Genomic DNA, 11,406 nt, shown 5'->3' with positions numbered 1-11,406 from the left:
CGTTAAAATAACTTTTTTCCCCCGAGGGCTTCTGCCAAGTCTGGGGAAGCAGCTGCAAAGCAAAACCATATTTCTGATGATTTCTCAGAGCCGGACAAACAGAAATCAGAAACTAAAACCTGCCAGGAATAGGGATTCAGGAATACAGATTTAATAACTCAAGCCCCCTTTGAGCTGAGAATCTGAAAGGCCACACTCTCAATATGAGGAGTAGCTGCTAGGAAACCAGCCCTTGCATAGAATTGCAGTCAGTTTTGCATCATTTAACAGTACAAGTAAACTTCAACTCTGACATTATATTAAGATATTTCTGGATTGATAACACACACTGCTATTTGCAGGAGCAAATGAATATCCTCTCAAGAGAAAGACATCATCATAACAGGCCTCAACACTTCCTCCATATGATTTATAAAATATAATTTCCATCATAAAATGAAAAATAAGGGTTTACAAGGCAACAAGATCACTGAATGAGTAACAGAAGACAGAGAAGCAACAAAAAAGCCTCCAATACATGAATTATTGAAATGATCAGATATGGTTCACAAAGAACTATGCTTTTTACATTTATGAAATAAATTCCAGGCTTTAAAACATCGGTGGGATGGAAACTGTAAAATTTAATGTGACATATTAAGAAAAAAATCCAAAATATAATACTCAAAATTAAGATGGGCTTAAGAGCAAATGAAATGTAGCTAAATAAAAATAATTTTAAATGGAAGACAAGAAGAAAACATCCTCCAGAATGCAGCACACATAAATAAAAGGGAGGAATTGGAAAAGAGTGGATAAGAGGCATAAGTGGTCAGTGACAAGTTCTAGCCCAGAAAGTGTGAAGGGAATGGGACAGATGTAAAATTGGAAGAAATAACAGCTCTGAATTTTTCAAAAGTAAAAACGATATCAATCCACAACTTTAAGAATCTCCATATATGCTAAGCAAAATAAATTATAAGAAACTCACGCCCAGGCCGGGCGCGGTGGCTCAAGCCTGTAATCCCAGCACTTTGGGAGGCCGAGACGGGCGGATCGAGACCATCCTAGCTAACACAGTGAAACCCCATCTCTACTAAAAAATACAAAAAACTAGCCGGGCGAGGTGGCGGGCGCCTGTAGTCTCAGCTATTCTGGTGGCTGAGGCAGGAGAATGGCGTAAACCCAGGAGGCGGAGCTTGCAGTGAGCTGAGATCCGACCACTGCACTCCAACCTGGGCGACAGAGCGAGACTTCGTCTCGGAAAAAAAAAAAAAAAAACTCACGCCCAGACATTGTAGTAAAACTTCAGACAACAATAGACAGAGACAAAAATCTTAAAGCATCAGAAAAGAAGCAAGTTACTTTTAAAGGAAGAACAGTTAGACTGAGAACTGACTTCTCAATAGTAACAAAGGAAGCCAGCGGGCAATGGAAGGGTTTTCAATTAACACTGAAGTTTGATATGGCCAAAAAAAACCAACCAAACAAACAAACAAACAAAAAAACCAAAAAAAAAAAAAAGTTGTTACTTGCAGTTAAATTACTTTAAAAATTGAAAAATTACAACTGTGAGGATAGTACAGACAAAAATTGGAATGATAAAAAAATCCAAATAGAACAACTGGGATAAGTAGCACAAAATAAGATGATATATTTAACTCAAATATATCAGTAATTACATTGAATATAAAAGGGTCAAAAACTCAATTTGAAAGCAAAAAGTGCAAATTGGATTGAAAACAAAGAAAACACAATTATGTACTGTTTATAAAAACTTATCTAAAATATAAGGATATAGAAAATTTGAGAGTAAAAAGAAAAAAATAATCCTTTAAACACCAACCCAAAGAAATCAGCTATAGCTATACTAATACACTCTTTTTATATAATAAATATAGTATAATAAGCTCTATAGATAAATACATCTCTACATAACAATAAAATGTCCTATTTACCATGAGGAAACAACAATTTAAAATTTGCACACACCTAATAACAGGGCCTCAAAATATGTGAGGGAAACATTGACATAATTAAATGAAAAATAGACAAATCCACAAACATAGTGAGACATTTTTATTATGACTGAGTAACTTATAGAAAAATAAAAAAAAAAAAGAAGGAACATACAAGATTTAAATAACATGATTAACAAAATTGACCTAATAGAGACAGCTGCAGAAAACTTACTCTTTTCAAACTTGTACAGTCACAAAGTTCTCAGTAGAATATGTTTTCTAATCCAATGAAGTTATACTAGATATTAATACAAATTAATCTGGAAATGAAGAAATTTACTTCTAAATAACTAATGGGTAAAAGAAATCACAATGGAGATTAGAAATAATTTGAACTTAATGGTGATAAAAATACAACAAATCAAAGCTTGTGGACAGCAGCTAATGTAGTATTATACTTAATTATGTTGGAGAGAAGAAAGGCTAAAAAAAATCAATGATCTAAGCATCCTTGTAGAGATATTATTAAAGAAGAGCAAACCAAACCCAGAGAAATTAGAAATAAAAATGAATAATGATTTGGGCAGACATTAAAAAATTAAAATAAACATACAATAGAGAGGATCAACAAAGCCAAAAGTTAGTTCCTTGGAAAAGCTGATAGAAGAGATAAAGCCTTAGCAGAATTGATCCAGAAAAGGAGAAAGAAGGCCCATTAATCAATATCAAGAATGAAAAAACGGATATTGCTACAGATTCTACAGATATTAAAAAGACATGAAAAGAGGATGCGATGAGCGAATTTATGTCAACAAATTTAAATAGTTAGATGAAATGGAGAAATTCTTAGGCAAATTAACTTATTTAAGAAATGGAGACTGTGAATAGGCCCATAAAATTGACTCGATGATTGAAATCCTCTCCACAAATAGAACTCTAAACCCACCCAGATGGTTTCAATGGTAAGTTCTATCAACTTTAAGGAAGAAATTATTACAGGTTTAAAAACTCTAAAAAATGGGGTGCAGTCCTAAAATCACTTTGTAAGACTAGCATAATCTTGACAAGAAATGCTACCAAATGCAATAACAGAAGGAAAAGCTACCAGTCATTTTCATTCATGAATATAGATGTAAAAGTTTTAAATAAAATATAAGAAAGCATTATGACCAGGTTATATCTTCCTGGGAATATAAGGTACAATTTCATCAAATTTAAATGAGCCTCTGATTGGTTACTATTCATAATAAAAATTTGTAAAAAAAAAAAAAGATGCAGAAAGAAAAGAAATCCTTATAACATTCTTAGAATAAACAGTTGAAAGTGTTTCCTCTATGATCCATAAGAGGGCAAATATACTCTCTTTTCAACATTATGCTTTTTAACATAACTTGCTGGTGTAGCAAAGCAAGAAAGAAAATAAAGGATTGGATAAGTGCCCATCAACTAACGAGTGGGTAAAGAAAATGTGGTATATATACACCATGGAATACTACTCAGCAATAAAAAGGAATGAAATGTCTTTTGCAGCAACTTGGGTAGAGTTGGAGGCTGTTATCATAAGTGAAGTAACTCAGGAATGGAAAACAAAGATGGTATGTTCTCACTTATAAATGGGAACTAAGTTAAGAGAACACAAAGGCATAAGAATGATGCAATAGACTTTGAGGCCTTGGGGGTGAAGGTTGGGAGAGGGGTGAGGGATTAAAAAAAACTATATATTGGGTAACTGGAGAGGTATCCTATGAACATATATATTGGAAACTGAAAATGTAATTCAAATTATAATTCTTTCAAAATTTATATATAGATTCAATGGAATCTCAGTGAAAATCTCAACAGATTGGTTAATGGAACTAGATAAGCTGATTCTAAAATTTTATTTTTAAATATAAAAGGCTAAAAATGGCCAAGATTTTCTTAAAGATGCATAACAAAGTCAGGGGACTCATTCTATATGATATCCAACGAGTATGGCATTGGCATAAGTCTAGACAAACAGACTGAGGGCAGGACAGAGGGAGTAAATGAACAGACACACATGTATTTGGACACTTGAATTTGGATAAAAGAGGCAATGTAGGAAGGAAGGGAAAAGATAGTCTTTTCAATAGAAGGAACTGGATCAAAGAGATATTCAATGGAAAAAAAGAATAAAATTTTACCTCTTCCTTACAACATAAGTAAGTTAATTATTATAGACAAATTATAGACGTAAATGTCAAAGGCAAGAAAACATTGTTTCCAGATGATAATATAGGAGATTGTCCTCATGACTTTGCATTAGTGGAAATGTTATAAACCTACACCCAGATGCCTGTGCTGATACTGACATGACTTTAATTGTGTGAGAATTTGCCCAGTCTGCACTCAATGCCTGTCTCATCCAACCATCTTTAATAAGTCATTACCATGTGGCTACCCTTTAAGGAGCAACCAGAACCACTAAGACCAAAAGAGAATCCTGACATCTGGTGAGGTGAAGGAGGAGGGCCCTAGTACCTTTATTTGTGGGTAGAACTGGGCTTCTGTGACCTGAAAATCTAAGGACCAAACATCAACTTTACAATAAAGAACCTGAGCTCTGGTAGAAGAGAGACAATGGTTACTTCTTTTCATGGATTCTAAATTCTATCTGCCAGTCACTTTTCATGTGTGCATTCATTGGTGTACAGAATGGAATTACAGAGGCAGAAGAAAATGAGGTGTCTGCCAAATTGATAGTTTAAAAAACATTTTAATGGCCTACTTAACTGTAATTTGTTTCAGTTTTAAACAGGAAAAACCTCAGCATGTAAGCAAAGCAGACTGGACTTGAACAGATATGGAATGCAAAGCACACAGGAGAGTCATGGGGGTCCTGAAGAGCGATTAGAAGTTGTTATGCGATGAACAACATTGCATTGGTAAGATACAAGAGCATCATAATATACTCCTTTCCCTTTCTTCTTCCCCCACCTCCCATCCCTAAAATTTCCTGGACATTTTCCCTGATGTTTGAAATTCCATCTTGGAGGAGTCTCTGTAGCCAAAGGTTTGATTCCTATTATAAATGTGAGGCAAAGCAATGTCATTATGTGCATTTTGAAATAAATAACTTAATATGGAAAATAAGGTCTGATGGGAAGAAAGCATGAAGCACTAACAGGAGTGGAGGAATGGTTTCCACAGGGCAAAACGGCAGGAAAAGGACAAGGAGCAGGACTTGAAGGACAGGTGCTTTGACAAAAAGTGGGGCAGATACATCTCGCCTTGGAATTATGCAGACAGATGTGGTTTAGGATTGTGGGTGTCTTGGGGTAGTAACCAATCAGAGGCTCATTTTTCTCACCTGTAAAATGGGAATATATACTACCTGCCTTTGCTTATGGACTAAATAAAATAATTATGTTACAGCACTTGATGGAATGTTAGGCCCAGAGTAGGAGTTAATTAGGCATTAGCTCCTATATAGCCCAATTGTTTTGTTTTCTTTTTTAACCAAGACCAATCTCTTTCTGAGTCAATTCCTTTGCAATATCTTACATCTATCTATGCACTTAAATGCTTTCATTGATCTACAGCTATTGGATGACTTAGGAAAATTTCTTTTTTCTTATTTTTGAGACAGAGTCTTACTCTGTCGCCCATGCTGGAGTACAGTGGCGCGATCTCGGCTCACTGCAAACCTCCACCTCCTGAGTTCAAGCAGTTCTCTGCCTCAGCCTCCAGAGTAGCTGTGATTACAGGTGCACCACATTCGGCTAATTTTTGCATATTTAGTACAGACAGGGTTTCACCATCTCGACCAGGCTGGTCTTGAACTCCTGACCTCATGATCCACCCGGCTCAGCCTCCCAAAATGCTGGAATTACAGGTGTGAGCCACTGCGCCTGGCAGAAAACATTCTTTAGAAAAAAGCAGAGTGAGTTTATCTGGTATTTCCTGTCTCATAATATTTTTTGTTACTATCTTTTGGAGTAGCTATCAGGAATCTGAAGAAAATAAAAATATCCTTTTACATTTTTTCTTACTTCAACTTGATAATATTTTGTATATATTTTCCTGATGAAATGTATGGAAATATTGACAAAAGTACATCATGATCTGAAATAACGTGAATCGTTTGGAGATGACTCAAGGACAAGAATCTTGAGATAGAAGTCTACATCCCCTAAAAGGAATGACACCATGTCTTTGAACAAGGCCAAGAGAGAATCTAATTTATTGAAAACGAACATAGCTATTTCTTTCCCTTTTGAACAGTGGCTTTTAAATATTTTTTTCCCTTAAAACCCACAGTAAGAAATACCTTTTACATTGTGACCTGATACACATACATGCATAGTATGTGTGTGTATCTGAAATAATAGTTTCATGGAATAAAGCTTACCCTTATTCAATTTGATGCACTCTGAAATGTTCCATTCTACTCTATTTAACTTTTTAAAATGCTGTTTGAGACCATTATATTGATTTTATGTTCCACACTTCAAACATCACTGCTTTAGGGTTTTACTTATTTTGCTTTTCTGAATGGCAGGCCTTCTCAAGACGGTCTTAAATGCACTTAATTTCATCCTGTTTTCTTTTCTGGGATATTCTGTATCTCTAAATACAAATATGAAAAGGAATTTATTAGCTACAATGGAAGGATATTGAGAAAAATCAATTTATAATTGCCCCACAATTTAAGGAAATTTTACCATCTTTTACATTCCTGGCCCATTCAAATTATTTCATTTCTCTCTGTTCCTTTCATATTTTTACCAAAGACTGATTTCCAGTTGTTATTAGGCAAAACAGGCTTATTAAAGGGAAGGGAGGAGACTGACATTTAATAAGCACCAATTATGTACACTTTGCATACATTATTTCTTCCTAATAACTAATCATGGTTTTTTTTATTCATACTTTTATTGCCTATATTATTTCTTACCAATAACTACTCATGGTATTTTTTAATTCATACTTTTAAGCTTATAAGAAAACAGGGATTTAGAGAGATAAAATAACTTACCCAGGGTCAAAAAGTTCAAAAAGCTGGTTTGTGGTAGAGCTGGCCCCCAAACCGAGGCCTGCATAGCACCAAAATCTGCAATGTATTTTCCTGATGTCAACATAAAAACCACAAAAACGAAAAAAGAAAAAAAAAAGAACAATAAGATCTTATGTTTTTAATCTGCTAACTTTAGGAAGGCATGTATATATGTTTTTCTTTGAATTGTTTTTGCTGTTGTTGTTGTTGTTAGAGTCTTATATATTTGCCAATAATTATACAGAACATATGTGAACTTCCCAACATGTATTATGTGTATACAGTCTCCCCAGCACACTATTCATTTAGAGTACTCCAGAGCTCATAACCTACTTGTGTAATTTTCCCCACAAGGATTCTATGTTTTCTGTTGGCTTTATAAAGACACTCGGGATTCTAATTTATTTGCATCACAACATTTACCTTTATTAGCCCCCTCAATATTGAAGAGAAAATCAAAATAAAATGCTTTCCTTTGTAACCTTTAGTTCTAAGCAGGGCCCATTAGGGACTTTAAAATATTCACTTTTGGAGCTGATTCCTACATTGGTAAACACTTTGCATGGCATTAAATAAGCTTTGCCTGTTCTAGGAGACAGAATGGATTAAATTAAACAGTAGTGCATATCACTTGGCTAAAATGACAGGAGTAAAGAACAGAATGCATCCACTCCTCCAGCCTCATTAAGCTGCCTCTTTCTCCTGAAATTAGATTGGGATTCCAGGACACCTCTCAACCTACAGGAAACACTGGATCTAAGCTGAAACAGGTACCCAGTGCCTTTTGAAAAATTAACTGCTCTATTGAAATATAATTTACATACCATAACCCAGTACAGTTTCCACTCACAACAAAATCCCTGATTCTGGAACTTAAGAGGAAAAGAATAATAAACATAAATTTCATGCTTTCACCAGTTTGCACTCAATCCGTCTCGCTTATAATTTTGCTCTCTCCCTCTTTTCCATTCCCCCCTCCCACCCCACTTCCCTTCTACCAGGTGCTCCTCATATACATTATCAACACGTCCACTCTACTATTTCCATTTACCGGCTTTCAAGAATTCCTTACTGATTATGTTTTATTTCAAGGTAGGGGCAACTATAAAATAGCATCATTATACTTAAACACACAGCTATCCCTGTGTTAGGACAGAATTAGAGGTACACCTGGTGCTTTCTCTCCAGAGGAAAGCGAAGTGGTAAGAAGAATGAAATTTCAGGTACAGTCTTGCACATCGCCATTAACAGTGAATATCAAGTGTTTCCTCATAGAGTTTTGAATGGTCATGTGGATGGAGATGAACTACAGTGCAGTGACTAGGTGAAAGGTGAGATTACCAATGTACACAGGATGCCACCATGTCACAGTGGAATCATCAGTGTTATTTTCTGAGTAATGTCTTCAATGGTGGTGATGTCTTTCTTAAGTTTCGATACTCCTTCCACTACCTCTCTAGCTCATCCCAGGCTGGCAGACATATAAACACAGTTTAGGATCCAAAAGATCCTGTGAAAAATAAGAACAGTTTAAGTGTGGTTTCCTCACATTAATTGTGAGCCTATGTGATTCTCAGGTTAGAGTGGGAGATCACATATGATAGAATGCTCTCCTGGAGATGAACTGATTTGTGTTTTTGACTCTATATGGGAAGGGACATGCCAGATAACCAACTTTGGAACTCACATTTGGGAAGAAGGTAGAAGAGGAAGTCCTGGCACCACAGAAGTGAACTCTACTTCCAGATGTAGGTGCAGGACACAGTAATGGTAAGATGAAGGCGAGTGTATCTAGCGATTACGGAGGACAGGTGACATAGAAGCTGCCTCTTGAAACAAGTTGTCTTTCACCCTGAAAAGGAGGTATCATCAGGCAGCTTATATTTTAGATTAGAAAAGTGAAAGTTATATAAATCCTGGCTAGATTCCTGAAAGGAAGAGAGACCGCTGGAAAAGCTAAGAAAGAAAAACTGTAGGGAACTTTTGGCTGAGATTAAAATGGAAGGAGCTATATCTCTGAAAGGACTGCAGAGGCCTGAATGGGGGAATCTGGATAGTGAGGCAGTATTTCAGAGTGATGGAGAATCTTCTATGGGACCACAAAGGGCAGATTCACGGTAGCAACATGGGAGGAGCATGAAAAACATCTTAGATGTTTAAGTTGTACTGATGTTTTTGGACTACATAAGACCCAGGATTTTGGGGATAATTTATGGAGACAAGGTGTATCTGTTTTCTGTTGCTGCCACAGAAACTTAGTTTCTGTGATTACCACAAACTTAGTGGCTTAAAACAATACAAATTTATTATCTTACAGTTCTGTAGGTTTGAAGATTGAACTGGGTCTCGCAGGGCTAAAATAGAGGTGTAGTTAGGGCCACATCCCTCTGGAGACTCTAGAGGCGAATCTGTTTCTTTCCCTTTCCAGCAACAGAGGACTGCCCACATATTTTGGCTTACAATCCCTTCCTTCAGCAGTGAGGCTGAGTCCTTCTTACACTGCTGCCTCTCCAGTTCTTTTTCTTCTGCCTCTCTCTTCCACTCATAAGAACCCTTGTGATTATATTGAGCTCACTTGGATATTTCTCCCATTTTTAGGTCAGCTGGTTACCAACCTTAAAGCCATGTGAAACCTTAATTCGCCTTTGCCATGAAACCTAACATTCACAGGTTCCAGGGATTAGGAAACACATCTACTGGGAGGGCCTCTATTCTGCCTACCACACAAAGGAATCCAAACAGGGAGATACTGAATTTCCTGATAATACTGTAGGTAGGTAAGAGTGCAAGCAGGCTAAGGGATGGATTCAGCCCTGGTTCCCAACACTGGCTGCAAATATAATCATGTGAAAGCCTTAAAAATGCAAATGACCAGATTACACCTGCAGACATCCTAATGTAATAGATTTGGTATGGGTTCCAGACATTGTAATGCTGGGATACATAGATCTGGATAAGCCAGATGATTTTTATGTGCAGGCAGGATTGAGAATCACTAATTTAGGATGAGAAAGTCTATACCTTACCTCTAGAAGGTGAGAACAGAAATCCAGAGCATGTCCTAGAATTCTGTTCTTTTCTAATTTCCATCAGGTATTTTAGTTACATATCCTGTCCTACTTCTTTAATTTACCTCTAACTATCAAATTTAATATATGAGCTTTAAGTATTCTTAGAAGTAAAGAAATATATGCTTAGAAAAAATATTATTCTTAATTACACTTTATACATTTTAATTTACTCTTCCGATCTGTAAACTTGTTTTCCAAAAATTATTTTAACTAAAAAACTGTATCATTAAGAGTTCATCAATAAGTTTATTTCATAATATATACCTCACTCACTTGTAATAAAGAGTTAAACTATGTTTCATTTACCTTAATGAAATCTATTTTCATGCAGCTTCACTCTACAGTGTTTACTTCATAAACACTTCATGGTGTTTGAATCGGTTTATGCATTTTCTATTTTGTTACTTTTCTTATTTTATTTCGTTCTTGCATATAAAATTGTTGGTAGTTGCCATGGCAATTCTAATTGATTTCTTTCTCCTGTTTTGTAGGCTTTTAAAAAGATTTGCACAATACATCCTTCATATTGTTATTTTTATCTCTGTAAGTTTGTAATGGCCTCTAAAAAAAAAAAGCTGTGTAACAAGAGCATCAGATGTTACTTTGCTCACTGTTGAAGGCTGTGAAGAACAGAAGAAAACTAGGAAGAAAACCAAGCTGGGAAGGGCAATGAAGGAATGAGTTAGAGTTCAAAAGTAAAAGTATGTTCCATATAAAAGAAAGAGTTCACGTACGTGAGTCAGCAGCAATGCAAGGGTATGAGATGTGCTTTTAGAGAGAATTGAACTTGTCAATGTGACTCAGCTCTGGAAGACTAAAAAATTATGGAGGGAGAGGCAGGAGAGGGAAGCCAGGTGAAATGTCACCATTTTCTTTGTTTATCTCCTGGTAGATCTCAAAATCTTCTGTTATTCACACACACACACACACACACACACACACACACACACACACACACAAGCATGCACTCATGGAATGCGTCAGTGTATCTATTGTCAAAATCAGCTCACAGTCTCATTTCAGTAAAACAGAGATGTGATCCATCACAAGATGCTGTGTTGCTGATTAACTGCCTTCTTCTAGGAGATGAGGTACAGTGTCATTTTCAGTCCTAGAGATCATGAGAAAAAGAAGAAAGTCTCTTGCGGATCTGAAATGAATTTGATTTGGTTTTACATTTACTATAAAACTCCAGAAAATTTACATTTGTTTTACTTACACCATATATTTTTTTCCAAAAGCTCATTGCTATGGACTGCAAACAAACACATTAAGGTAAAATAACAAATAACTCTTCTAGAGTAGAATATGGATAAATTTTAGACACTGACATGTGCACTAAGATGTCTGCACAATGATTAAAGTTGAGTTGTGAGTT

The 11,406-nt window shown here is 35.9% G+C and overlaps 1 long non-coding RNA gene across 1 annotated transcript; it reads left to right on the top strand.

Annotated features, from left to right (window-relative positions):
- Positions 1-4,341: 4,341 nt before the first annotated feature.
- Positions 4,342-10,846, top strand: LOC111543236. Its single transcript, XR_002731795.1, has 3 exons — positions 4,342-4,846; positions 7,550-7,727; positions 10,520-10,846. It is a non-coding gene; the product is annotated as an uncharacterized LOC111543236 (long non-coding RNA).
- Positions 10,847-11,406: the final 560 nt, after the last annotated feature.

Source organism: Piliocolobus tephrosceles, chromosome 14, assembly GCF_002776525.5.
Source record: "Piliocolobus tephrosceles isolate RC106 chromosome 14, ASM277652v3, whole genome shotgun sequence".
NCBI classification, from domain to species: Eukaryota; Metazoa; Chordata; class Mammalia; order Primates; family Cercopithecidae; genus Piliocolobus; species Piliocolobus tephrosceles.
The sequence above is the reverse complement of the archived record's forward strand: the minus strand, read 5'-3'. Positions and strand labels throughout refer to the sequence as shown.